We start from the raw sequence: 13,545 nt of genomic DNA, 5'->3' as shown, positions 1-13,545 counted from the left end.
AATGGAAGGCTGACAAATATAACCGTGCAAAGAGTGCTTTAACCTCAGCGTTGCCCAGGTAAATAAGGGAATCATAATACTCTCTGCCACCACGTTACATGGTACAGGTACACATTTACATAGAGAATTGCTGCCACCTCTCCCCTCGCTCCCCCCCACCCCCTGCCCCTCCCCCCACCCCCCAACTTCCACAAAACCGCAGTGTGGGACCATAAACAGACGACGACACTGGGCTGGTGTGATAATATTGTCAAGTCCTTGGCCGATGAAAGCCAGCATTGGACGGATAGCCGGTCGGTCCTTACTCTGAGGTGATCAAGCCGAAAATTGGCGGTGCTTCTTGGCACGTGCGGAACGGGACCAAAATGCTTACCCTAACCCTAACAACTAACCCTAACAACTAACCCTACCATAACAACCCTAAACCTAACAACTAACCCTAACAAAACCCTACCCTAACAACAAACCCTAGCAAAACCCTACCCTAACCCTAACCCTACCCTAACAAATAACCCCAACAACTAACCCTAACTTTAACAACTACCCTAACCGTGCTTCTTGGCAGTGCTTCTTGGCACGTGCGGGACGGGACCAAAATGCTTACCTGCACGGACGAAAGTCACATGGGTTTATCCTCGGACACAACACCATGCAAACAAGACACAACAAAGAAAATGCATAGTAAGGAATTTAATGAAGTAAATCAAAGAACCAAAAATATATGGAGAGGTAAAAATAATATCCTAACTTGAGACGTCTCCACTCAGGCACGATAACAGACATGGAAATGAATAAAGAAAATAAAAGAACATCCCCCCCTTTCTGCCGGCACACAGATCTGGTCTCGATGAGCACTTTGGTGGGGTCGGTCGACGAGAGGACCGTGCGTCGAAGCGCCCGAACAATGGCGCCGGTCAATCGCGCAAGCACACTGAGCCGTGCAGCAGGCAGCCAAGCGTCTCCCGCTCGATCCCGGGCCAGCCAGCACAACACGGTCCCAGCTCCCCCGAAGAGCACCGGGTCAAACAACACCCCTGGCTCCAACGCTGCAAGTTTATCTGGGCTTCGAACAGTTCTCCCCACAAGCGCTCACAAGCAAAGCGCCCACCCGCCATAGAGAGAGAGAGAGAGAGAGAGAGAGAGAGAGAGAGAGAGAGAGAGAGAGAGAGAGAGAGAGAGAGAGAGAGAGAGAGAGACTTTTTTTTTTTGACTTTTGAAGTCCTTTTATTATCAAAATAATACAAAAAAAATGTATTTATATCTTTACACCAATCATAAATACATGAAAAAGCAATGAAACGAAAAGGTTACAGAAGTATGACGGCACACAATTTGCCAAAATAAAACATTAACTTTATACAACCTACAAAAATATTACCAGTTGGTTCTCACGAACCTCACACAACCCTTCATGACACCAAGTATTGGTGAATTCATCAAGATTGTTTGCATCCTTATAGAAACAAAACTCTAGTTTAAGTCTTGCTGACACGAGGGCATTGAAAAACAACATTACATTGCATTCCCCGGCAGGTTTACCGTTCAATTTCTCCCTTCTTGAGAGATATATTGCCAGCTTGGCTGTTGCGACAAGAAACCTCATTAACATATTTTCCTTGCTTGACTTGGCATTACAGCCAAAAATAAAAGAACGCAACGAGAAAACAACCTTCATTCTGTGTGCCACAAGATTAAACCACCGAAACAAAGGAACCAATCTCACACAATTAATGAAGGCGTGGAACACGTCCTCCGTACATATGCAGAATGGGCAACGTGTGGATGTAGGAGAGAAATGGTTGATTAACTTATTGGAGGGGACTATCCAGTGGATCAGTCTCCATTGGAGATCGCCAGATCTTTTACTTATGAGCTTGCTATACATGGAGTTCCATACAGGTTCAGAGGGGGGTCCCACAGGCAACAGTCTCTTCCACCGGATTATTCCATTTAGCGGCGTATCCCCCAGCAGTAACTTGACACATGACTTGTATAGCTCTTTACTGCTAGTCTCTTGAAAGGGGCTTATCCCCATGCTAACCGGGGGTAAGTCTTCCAACTTGAAGTGCACCAGTAACCCAGGAAAAACCCACTCATCGTGCAATGGTTCGAGCTCGTGGGACCAGCATACTCTCAGCCGTACCCCTATTCGTATCACCTCTCTCAACACTTTTGCAGTCACTCTTTCGGACCGAATTCCTGCTAGCTCGGCTACTTCTCGAGCTGATTTCCACCCGCAACCTGAAACTTGCCGGAGGTGCCATACTTTTGTGATGCCGGCAATTATGAAATGCTGGCAGAGGTCCCTACTTTTGGGTATGTTTGGGAAAAGCCGATTGCAGAACAAAGGCTCTTGTGCAAACATATGGATGTCGTAGTTGTCTTCTTGACGGCACACTGTGAGGTTCTGCCAAGCATTCAACACACTCTGATAAAAAACAGGAAGAGGAGATGTGTCAACTTGTTGAAGCAGGACCAAGAAACATTCGCGGCCATATCCCAGCCCACCAGCTTGCCGCAAAATGTGGGTGGCCAAAACATGGTTTGGTAATTGTTCTTTCACCAAAAGTTTTTGCACAGTGCATAGCCGAAAGGCCATTATGCGGCTCCTGATGTCGACCATACTCTGGCCACCCTCGGCCAATGGACGGCATACAACGTTTGGCCGTAACCAGTGATGCCCTCCCCAAAATAACTCCAACAGTTGCCTTTGCACTTCCTTCACCAAGCCTTCTGGTGGTTGCAGGCAGATGAATCTGTGCCACAAGAAGGAGGCGACGAGGTTCTTGACTACCAAAACTCGGCCCTTATACGAAAGGTGAGGCAGGGCTCTCCTCCATCTACTCAATCTCTTTTTTACGCATTCAGCGACACCTTCCCAGTTTTTCTGGCCGTACTGTGGGGATCCAAGGAACACTCCAAGATAGCGAACACCTCCATCCACCCACTTTAAACTTGCAGGAAGGTGTATTGGCGGGTCTTGCGCCATTCTAGATGCACTGTCCCTGACAGAGGGAACCCATAGCGCTTTGCTCTTTTCCCAGTTGCACTTCAACGAGGAAGCTAAACCAAACAAATGTAGGCACTTAGCCAGAGCTGCAATGTCGTTATTGTTTTTAACAATGATTGCAACATCATCAGCATACGCCGATACGACAATTGGAGGCTGATCAGGAGATATACTCATTCCAGAAACGTTATTCCTTAGTAACACGAGAAGTGATTCCATTACAAGGGTGAACAGTAAGCCGGAGACAGTGCAACCTTGCCTTACCCCCCTTTGAACCTGTATGGGAGAACAAAGCTCATTGTTCACCTTAACTAAACTGAATATATTGTTGCGGACATGAGGCCTGTATTTTTTTGATTGTGTTGTATTGTGGTAAATTGGTGATGATTTATTGTTTATTCTGCGCCCCCCTACCTCCGGAGCTGTGTAAAGGTGAAGGGGCATCCCATAATTAGTCCACAAGCATACACGTCAGCCAAGTAATAGAATACCCCTGTTGATAGTTATCTCTTATTCTGTGTTTTAGGGTAAGGCTGTGTCTCCCATTAATTGAAGTACTCCATTGCACCAGTGAAAGAGAATAGATCCCCTTTCCTTCCCATCCCCAAAATCTCCCTTTCCTGCCCATCCCCAAAATCTCCATTCCCTTTTACATCCCCTCTCGTGATTGCCAACCCTCGATTGCCAATTACATCCCCTCTCGTCATTGCTGAGCCCTCGATTCCCAATCACCTCCCCTCCAATAACCGCCATTGACCACGAGGCAGGGTCGGAGAAGAAAGGCGTGTCTCCACCTCGTCATAGAGGGGAGGAGGGGCGTACCCGCCCGTCGTCATCGAGGGGGGAGCCCGAGGGTCGCGCGACCAACCAGGGCCGAGGTGAGCACCCCGATGGGCGTGTCCAAAACGCCGGCGGCGTAATCGCTGGAGGCGCTATAAAAGGCGCGAACGGAAGTGAGGAGTGAGTTGGTCTGAGTTGGTTGAGAGTCGGTCGTCAAGTGGAGAGTGGTGAAGAGTCAGTCAGTAGAGGTGGTGGTCAAGTGGTTGCGTTGAGGAGTCGGTGGTAAAGAGTGAGGGACCAAGAAAGAGTTGAGGGTGTGGACCAACGAGTCAGACAAGTCCTGGGAACGCAGCGGAGGCCGCCGCAGCAAGAACACCCAACAGCCAAAGGGGGCCTGAATGGCGGTTTGGAGCAGGACCGTAAAGGAACGGCGGCTGCTAAACGCGCCGGTTGAGCTGCAGGACCCCCTTGGACCTTTCCTCTCCCTCCAGCCATCCACCTCCTGCCTTTCCACCCTTCTTGTATACGTGAGTTTGTTTTGTTTGTTCTGTCCCTGGGTATTTAATTAAGTCTGTAGGTAAGCTAAAATTTGCACTGTGTCACCTGCGTCTTATGTGTTGTAAATAAACCTTGATTGCTCCTTTTTGCTTGTGTAAATAATAAATCAAATTACTCTTCTGTCTGTCTATTCGTTTTATTCCTTTTCCTCTTGCATTTCGTCGTTTCAGTCTTTTCCCAGATTGGGCAGCTGTGGTGCGATACGGCCAAAGTTCTGGGTGAATCGGGTGAGTCAGGGATCCTGTAACGGTCGCGGCAATACCACCGCTCGGTAAATAACATCTTAAACCGCGATCAGTAACAATTGGTTGTCAGGAGTTGGATTCGGACCTGGGACTAAAGTTGTTAGGCCCAAATTCTGGACACCAATTGTACTATTGGCTGTAACAATTGGTGTCTGGGAGTGGGATTCGAGGCCCGAACCAAATTTTTAAAACGAATAGAGAAAAAAAAATTTTGGTCAAAATTACGAGCTGCCAAAATTTGTTTTTTTTTTTAAAGAAAAACCCGAATTTTGAAATCGCGCCATGGCTGGTCAAGGCGACGGGATGCCGGTGGGAGAGCTAGAGGAGGGGTTAGGAGTAACCCAGGATCAAATGGAGGGGAGCAATGAGGAGGCGGTTGAGGGGGTATCAGGCGCACAAAATGGCGTCCTCGCGCACGTGGGTGTAGCGGCACCAAATTTTGCTGCACCCGCGACCGCAGCAGCGCCGCTGGTGGATTTGAACCTTTTTATGATGCAAATGAAGGCCCTTATGGAAAATAATAGTGAGCAATTGGGAGACCAAATTAGAGGTTCGAAAAGCAGTATGGGAGAAATGGGGGGCCAAATGGGAGAGATGGGGGGCCAAATGGGGGTAATGAGGGACGAAGTGAGGGCTCAGAGTGAGCAATTGGGGGTAATGAGGAACGAAGCGAGGGGTACCGGTGAGGGATTAGACAAGAAATTTGAGGGGTTAGACAATGGGATAAAAGAGGTGAGACATGGGTTAACGGGGGTGGAAAATAGAATGGCTGCCCAGGAGAATCAGATAGAGGGGATGAAAAATGGGTTAATGGGGCTAGAAAATAGGATGGAGGACAAATTGCGGGAAATAGGGGAACAATCTGCCAGGGAAATCAAACGAATGGGAAACCAGATAGAGGAGGTGCAAATCGGGTTAGAAAGTAAACTGGATGCTCAGAGGGATGAATTGGGACAGATGAGGGTGGCATCTACAAAAGAGATGGGGGAGATGAAAGAGGAGATACGACGAGGTGTGGGTGAGGAGGTCTCGGGGCTACGCGAGGAGGTAAAGCGAGGTGAGAAGCGTATGGAGAAAGAGGTGAGAAATAATACGGCGAAGTTACAAGGGGGAATAGAAGATCTGACGGAGGAGGTGGAACAGCTGACAGAGGGACAAACGAAGTTAGTGGAGCAGGTTCAAAGGAACACTGCAGTACTCGGAGGGTTAAAGGCGACACAAAAATAAATTAAAAACGAATTAATAGCGACACAGAGGCAATGTCAGATGGTACGTGAGGAACTGACAATGAGGGTGGACGAGGTGACAGAGATAATGGAGACAAAGGACCGGCAGGTGAGGATGCACATAGAGACGGTCACGGTAGCCTTAGAGGACGAACTTGAGGAGACGCACCGAGAAATAAAAGAGGTTAAACAAAAATTAGAGGAAGTGGAAGAAGAGGTGAGTGAAATTAAGAAGAGACGGACAGAAACTAAGAGAGAAATCCAGGAGGAGGTGATGGAATATGTGCAAGGTCGGTGCTCAACTCATGATGTGATGCTCACTAACCAAATAAAGAGTTTGCAGGTGGCAAAGGAGGTGCGACGACGAGGTACGGAGGTGAGTGGCAATGTATATGATGTGAGGAAAGCTTCAGTCGGCTTGGGGATTGGTTTGGATCCGGGTGTTCGTGAAAGGCCGTTGGTGAAGTGTGCGACAGGTCTGGTGTGCGAAAAAAGAGGTGTGCGAGAATGTCCGACCATGGGGTGTGTGAGGAAAAAGTGCACGCCGAGGAGTGAGTGTGCCGTCAAGAGTGAGTTGGTCGAAGCGCGTGTGCGAGGGGGTACATGGAAGCGCGGTGTGGCGAGTGTTACGGAGGAAGTAACGAGAGAGTGTACACCTGTGGTGAGTGTTACAGAGGAAGTAACGAGAGAGCGTACACCTGTGGTGAGTGTTCCAGAGGATGTAACGAGAAAGTGTACGTCTGTGGTGAGTGTTACAGAGGGTGTAACGGGAGAGTGTGCGCGAGAAAGGTGTGTAACGGACAGGTGCATGAGGAAAGAGTGCGCTGTCGAGAGTAAGGGTGAGTGTGCGACCGAGAGTGGAGGTGAGAGTAGTGAGAGTGACACGGAGCGTGAGTTGGTTGTGGCAGGTGAGCGAGGATGTACACCTGGAATGGAAGGATGCACACCTGGAATGGTAGAGCGTGAGTGGGAATGCACGCTGGAATTGGTAGTGAGGCACGTGGTTGGGTGTGCGGGTGAGAGCACACCTGTGATTGTCACAAAGGAGGTGACCGAGAAAGGGGCGCGAAGAGGTGTGTTGGTGAGGTGTGCGACCAACGAATGTGTGCCAAGGTGTTCGGTGGTCAGGTGTGTGACCAAGTCGGTGAGCGGAATGAGGGTACCTGGGTGTGTAAGGAAAGGTATGAGCAAGCAAGGGGTAGCGTACGCATGTAAGCATCCAGGTGAAGCATCGACGGTAACCGGGTTAAAGGTTAGAACGACTTATAGCCGAATCGGGCCCTCGGTGCGCGTCGGGCAGCTTCGCGTGCCGCGAGGACCAGCGGGGATCCGAACCACGGCGGTTTCGAAAGAACCGCCGTACGCGATCCACGCTGTGCCTTGCTTGGAACGGCCGCGTCCGGGCTCCACTAGGCGGAGCGGGCAGGCCGATAGGAAGGGTCGTCATGGTGACCACTTTCTATTGAGACGTGCCGGCAGGTCGAGATGGGGACATTGGATGGCTCCACGCCGAGGTGGTGCGTGGGATCTCGGCCCGGGTAAGCCCCCGTCCCTGCCACGAATGCGGGACGTATCCAGCCGCTGGCACAAAAGAACCCGCGTTCATGGCTCGGCTGTACGAAGCCGAGCTTTAGAAGGGAATTGGCGCACCGAGAGGATCTAATAAGTAGACGGGTGATGGTGATAGTGATAGTGATTTGATACGAAATTTAGAAAAGTGAGTAGAATTGGCAGTAAATGGAAAATTTTTGATTTGTTGGATTTGGACGAGCAAAATTTATAGTGAGAGACCCCCGATGTGGTGGGATGGCAAATCCACCATCCCTCACAGAAGTGGGGGCAAATGCGCAATAGTTTATGGGGTGGCTATGACAACCGAGCCAGGGAGGGCTTGGTTATATTGATAGGGATCTAGCGAAGATGACATTAGGTAACGTTAAGGTTTAGATAGTGACTGATACCTGTAGTGGGGACGCAGGTAGTTTAGTGTGGTTGACAATGACGTGGGAGCGCAATAGTTTAAAGGGACGACTGGGAAGCGCAAGTTTCAGAAGGGAGTAGTTAGCTGAGATGATGCCGTGTGTGTGAAGATTGAACAGGTGAGAATTGAACAGGTGTGATTGCACAGGTGTGCAACTGAACAGGTGAATGGAGCAGTGTATGAGGGAGTAGTGGTGATTGCGTGTTGTGCTGACCAAATGGTCCAGGAAGAAAGGAGGGTGCAGGTGGCACCAGGTGTGAGGGCACAGGTGTGCAACAGCAGGTATGGAGAATGGTAGTGTGGAATAAATGGAGTATTGGAATGGATGGTCGTGGAGTGAGTATGGTGGAAATTGTGGAGTGGAGTGGATGGTGCGAAGGTGTGGATGGGGGAAGAGTGGACCCCCATCACGGATACCCGGGGCGGGTAGTGTAAGTGTTAGGTAGAGGGTACAGGTAAATTGTGGTTGGATATTGGCATCTGTGGTGCGAGGTGAAAGAATGGTATTTGGATGGGTGCATTAGTGTTGTGGAAATGGCTGGGCGTGTAGCCTGTTAGTGTGTGTAGTTGGTTTGGGCACTCCACCACTGTGAGGATGTCGGCCAGGTGAGGCCGCAGGTGGGCTCTGGGAGCCGGTAGTTGTGGATGGGGCCCGAGGATCCGGAGGACGGACCCGGGTAGCCCAGTGTCAGAGGGCACCAGGGGGTGACAGAGCCAGGAGAGGGCCTGCCCCAGTTAGTTAGGTTAGGGTGAGGAGCTAGGTAAGCTCGGGTGGCAACTGCAGTGGTGGAGGTGTGCAGGTGGGTAGACCTGCTGGGAGAGCTACACGTCGCAGCCCAGAAATTGTGCGAGGCACCGGGAGATGAATCGGGGGAGTGAGACCCCAAATTGAGAAGCACCACAGTTTGGTCAATGGGAATTGGTTTTTAGAACCCGTAGTGTAAGTTGGCCAATGGATTGGCAGGGAAAGACCCCGGGTAGTGTAAAGTGTGTTAATGTCATTTAGAAAGTAGTTAGGATGAAGTCTCCTCGCACCATCTGCATCCACTCACCTGAGGTGACAGGTACTCCGCACCATGCCATGTTTAATTATTTTACTGTGCAAATGTTTGGATTGTGAGACGCATCATGACGTGGGTGTGACATTGTGCTTTTATGTTCCATCTCTGCCTCCTTATGAGGATTGATGATGAATTTGGTGATGGCAAATTTTGAAGTAGAGGGATTGTGGAGACGAATTTGGTATAGGGGAAATATGGGGAAGACGTGACAGTAGTGACGAATTTGTAAATGTGTAGATTTTTGTACATATGGGGTAAGGGCAAGGGTAGGGTAGGTGACAGGGGGGTGACGTACGGTAGGGACGAGCTTTCTCACTTCGCCCTCCGTACGCATTTCGCCTTGCATTGCCTTATTGATGTGTACCCTTGTGACCTTACCCCTCGCTCAATTGTCTTTCCCCTTTTGTCTCCCACATGACCTGTGCGCCATTGGGTGCCGAGGGGAGCGTGCGTGGGTCGGCCATTGTGCGCCCGAAATTCCCAGAACCAGCTGTCTGCATCGATGCACCACATTATGGACCACATGTCTGTGGCCGAGCACCACTTATGGACCCCATGGGTTGGGGCATGGCCCCTCTGCTGGAACCGGCCATGAGGGCCCGAAATCTTGCTGGCGGACCTTGGCCACAGGGCACCGATGCCCCACAGGTGAACCACACTAGTCGGCCCTGTGGGCCATAAATAAAATCAAATAAAAAGGACACATGGGGCACACTTTATTGCAAATAGGCCACCAGTAAGAAAAGCAAAGAAAATGACAACAACTGGAAGAGATAATAATAGCCAGCAGAGGGAGCCGAAGAGCAAGAGATCACCTGCAGGGTTAGGGGTTGTTGGTTTATTTTTATTGATGAACAATGGTGACTGCACCGATTGGTGCTTGAGGGTGCTTGTATTGGTGCGATTTTGGGTGCTTTCATGGTGCGTCGATGCAGAGCAGACTGTCTCCCCCCCAGAAAGAACAATCACAGGTCCTGGGTTAGTTTTGTAAATAAAAGTAGCGTCAAGTGTAAATAATGCTTCCCACCGTCAGTGTGTAGTTTGAAGACCATTCCGCAATTCGGTTAACTGTGGGCGTAAGTCTGTTAGGCAGGGTGCAATGGAGCAGCGGGACACATTTATTTATGTTTTAAAACTGTCGCACTCAGGGTCAGGTTAAAAGTAGAGGGAACTACACCTATGTGTCACACTAAAAATAAAAGTTGTAGGCCCGGCAGTGCCTAAGAGGAGGAGGGTGCAGTGTTGCGGACATGAGGCCTGTATTTTTTTGATTGTGTTGTATTGTGGTAAATTGGTGATGATTATTGTTTATTCTGTGCCCCCCTACCTCCGGAGCTGTGTAAAGGTGAAAGGGCATCCCATAATTAGTCCACAAGCATACACGTCAGCCAAGTAATAGAATACCCCTGTTGATAGTTATCTCTTATTCTGTGTTTTAGGGTAAGGCTGTGTCTCCCATTAATTGAAGTACTCCATTGCACCAGTGAAAGAGAATAGATCCCCTTTCCTTCCCATCCCCAAAATCTCCCTTTCCTGCCCATCCCCAAAATCTCCATTCCCTTTTACATCCCCTCTCGTGATTGCCAACCCTCGATTGCCAATTACATCCCCTCTCGTCATTGCTGAGCCCTCGATTCCCAATCACCTCCCCTCCAATAACCGCCATTGACCACGAGGCAGGGTCGGAGAAGAAAGGCGTGTCTCCACCTCGTCATAGAGGGGAGGAGGGGCGTACCCGCCCGTCGTCATCGAGGGGGGAGCCCGAGGGTCGCGCGACCAACCAGGGCCGAGGTGAGCACCCCGATGGGCGTGTCCAAAACGCCGGCGGCGTAATCGCTGGAGGCGCTATAAAAGGCGCGAACGGAAGTGAGGAGTGAGTTGGTCTGAGTTGGTTGAGAGTCGGTCGTCAAGTGGAGAGTGGTGAAGAGTCAGTCAGTAGAGGTGGTGGTCAAGTGGTTGCGTTGAGGAGTCGGTGGTAAAGAGTGAGGGACCAAGAAAGAGTTGAGGGTGTGGACCAACGAGTCAGACAAGTCCTGGGAACGCAGCGGAGGCCGCCGCAGCAAGAACACCCAACAGCCAAAGGGGGCCTGAACGGCGGTTTGGAGCAGGACCGTAAAGGAACGGCGGCTGCTAAACGCGCCGGTTGAGCTGCAGGACCCCCTTGGACCTTTCCTCTCCCTCCAGCCATCCACCTCCTGCCTTTCCACCCTTCTTGTATACATGAGTTTGTTTTGTTTGTTCTGTCCCTGGGTATTTAATTAAGTCTGTAGGTAAGCTAAAATTTGCACTGTGTCACCTGCGTCTTATGTGTTGTAAATAAACCTTGATTGCTCCTTTTTGCTTGTGTAAATAATAAATCAAATTACTCTTCTGTCCGTCTATTCGTTTTATTCCTTTTCCTCTTGCATTTCGTCGTTTCAGTCTTTTCCCAGATTGGGCAGCTGTGGTGCGATACGGCCAAAGTTCTGGGTGAATCGGGTGAGTCAGGGATCCTGTAACGGTCGCGGCAATACCACCGCTCGGTAAATAACATCTTAAACCGCGATCTGTAACAATATTGTTGTACAATAAAGCAATATAAGTTCTGAAATTATCTCCAAATCCACAGGCTTCAAGCACCTGATTCAAAAAGACATGATCGATGCTATCAAAAGCCTTTTCTAAATCAAGAAAAATTATACCAAAGTCATTCTGCACACAGTTGCCATCTATGAGATCTCTAATGAAAAATATGTTATCATACATAGATCTACCTGGAATACAATAACTCTGATCAGGGTGAACCAAATCGCAAATTACCCTTTTAGCTCGATTCGCCAGAACTTTTGAAAGGATTTTATAATCAGTGCATAGTAGAGAAACAGGTCTCCAATTCTTCATTTGTTGCAAATCACCAGCCTTTGGAAGAAGGGACATCACCGCTCTTCTCAAACTTAAAGGCAATTCTCCATGAGTCAGTGATGATTCAAGAACATGCATCAGTTCTGGACCTAATAGTTCCCAAAATTCCACATAAAATTCAGCCGGCAGACCATCGATTCCAGGGGCTCTTCCCGAGTCCATTCCAGCCAGGGCTTGCGTTAACTCCTCGAGCGTAATTGGCGATTCCATATCCAGCCGCTGGGACTCGGTTAACGAGGATAGGCGAGAGGTTAAAAGTCTCATTGTTTCATCACAAACTACCTGTTTTGAAAACAGTTTGGAAAAGAAGTCTTGAACACATAACCGTCTGTCTCTGGGATTTACAACGACAGCTCCGCCAGGATTAATTACAGAAAAAATGTTCTTGGGTGCTTTACTGACAGAGTCCAGACGAAAAAAAGCTTTACTAGGGGTATCTAAAACCTTTAAGTTCTTAACCCTTAGTCTGAGCAACAACCCTGCTGCTTTCTCCTGGATTAACTCTCTCAGCTGAGTCTTCTTTTCTAGTAATAACTGGAAGTTTCTTGCATTATTATTTTTAGCAAGTTTACCTTCGAGCTGTACAATGTCAGCTTCCGAACAAGTCATTGTTATATTCTTAACATTTGTAATGTTTGCTCTAAACTGTTGACAAAACACCCGAATCTGGGCTTTCGTATTGTCCCACCAAAGATTAACTGAAGAAAAAGAGGGCTTTCTTTGGATTTGATTAGCCCAGAAAACTTGGAAGGCTTCTTTAAATAGACCATCTTCTAGAAGACTGGTATTACATTTCCAGTATGCACTTTTATTTATTGACTGAGGAAAAAGAAACCCCATGGTTACTAAATGATGGTCTGAGAATATTGACGGAAAATAATCTGGAGAGACTATAGCGTTTCTAAAAGGTGAGATTATATACCATCGGTCGAGTCTCGCAAAGGACACTCTTCCTCTGGTGATGCGGCTCCAGGTGAACTGAGGTTCATTGGGGAAAAGTACCCTCCATACATCTAGCAAACCCACCCGAGAAAGGAAAAGGGATAAATCAATACATGATTCGGGATGAGGTTCTGCCGAGTTCCTGTCCATTACAGGTTCAAAGGTACAGTTGAAATCACCCCCGATACACACACATTGGTTTAGATCAACTGTCTGCAGGTGATTAATCACAGACGCAAAGAAAGCTTTCCGTTCTGTGCTCTCACTTGGTGCGTACACATTGAATAATGTGAAATGGAAATTATTAACCTCCAGTTCAAGAGAGCTGAATCGGCCTTTAATGATCTCCTGGAAGAGGATTGACTCAGGTACTAGCCCTGGTCGAAGTACGAAAGCAACACCTGCCGAAAGGGAAGACAGGTTGCTAAAAAAGCACTGTCCCCCAAAAACGCGACACCAATCATATTCTACGTTTTGGGTGATGTGCGTTTCCTGCAGTAAAAGTACATCGACATTTTTGCGCCGAAACAAACTTTGCACTTGAGCTTGGCGGTTTGGGTTTGCACCTCCACCGTTAATGTTCAAGGTGCCAAAGGTAATTTGCTTCATTCCTTATCAAAAGGTTTGATTGGGTGTTGCGAAATCTCAAGACTGGCTTTTGTAATAAATTTCCTGAGTCGGTGAAATTGTGACCTTGTTAGTGGAAATTCTTTGCCCTTTCTTGTTATTTCCTTTGCTGATTGAATGAATGAACCTAAATCAGGAAATGTATCCCTGATAACTACATTTCGCTGTCTGTAGGTTTCATTCAGAAAGGAGAGTACGAGTTGAGGAGATATCA

The sequence above is a fragment of the Myxine glutinosa genome, unplaced genomic scaffold (assembly GCF_964187855.1).
Source record: "Myxine glutinosa unplaced genomic scaffold, kmMyxGlut1.1 SCAFFOLD_1559, whole genome shotgun sequence".
NCBI classification, from domain to species: domain Eukaryota; kingdom Metazoa; phylum Chordata; class Myxini; order Myxiniformes; family Myxinidae; genus Myxine; species Myxine glutinosa.
This window is presented reverse-complemented; position numbering follows the sequence as displayed.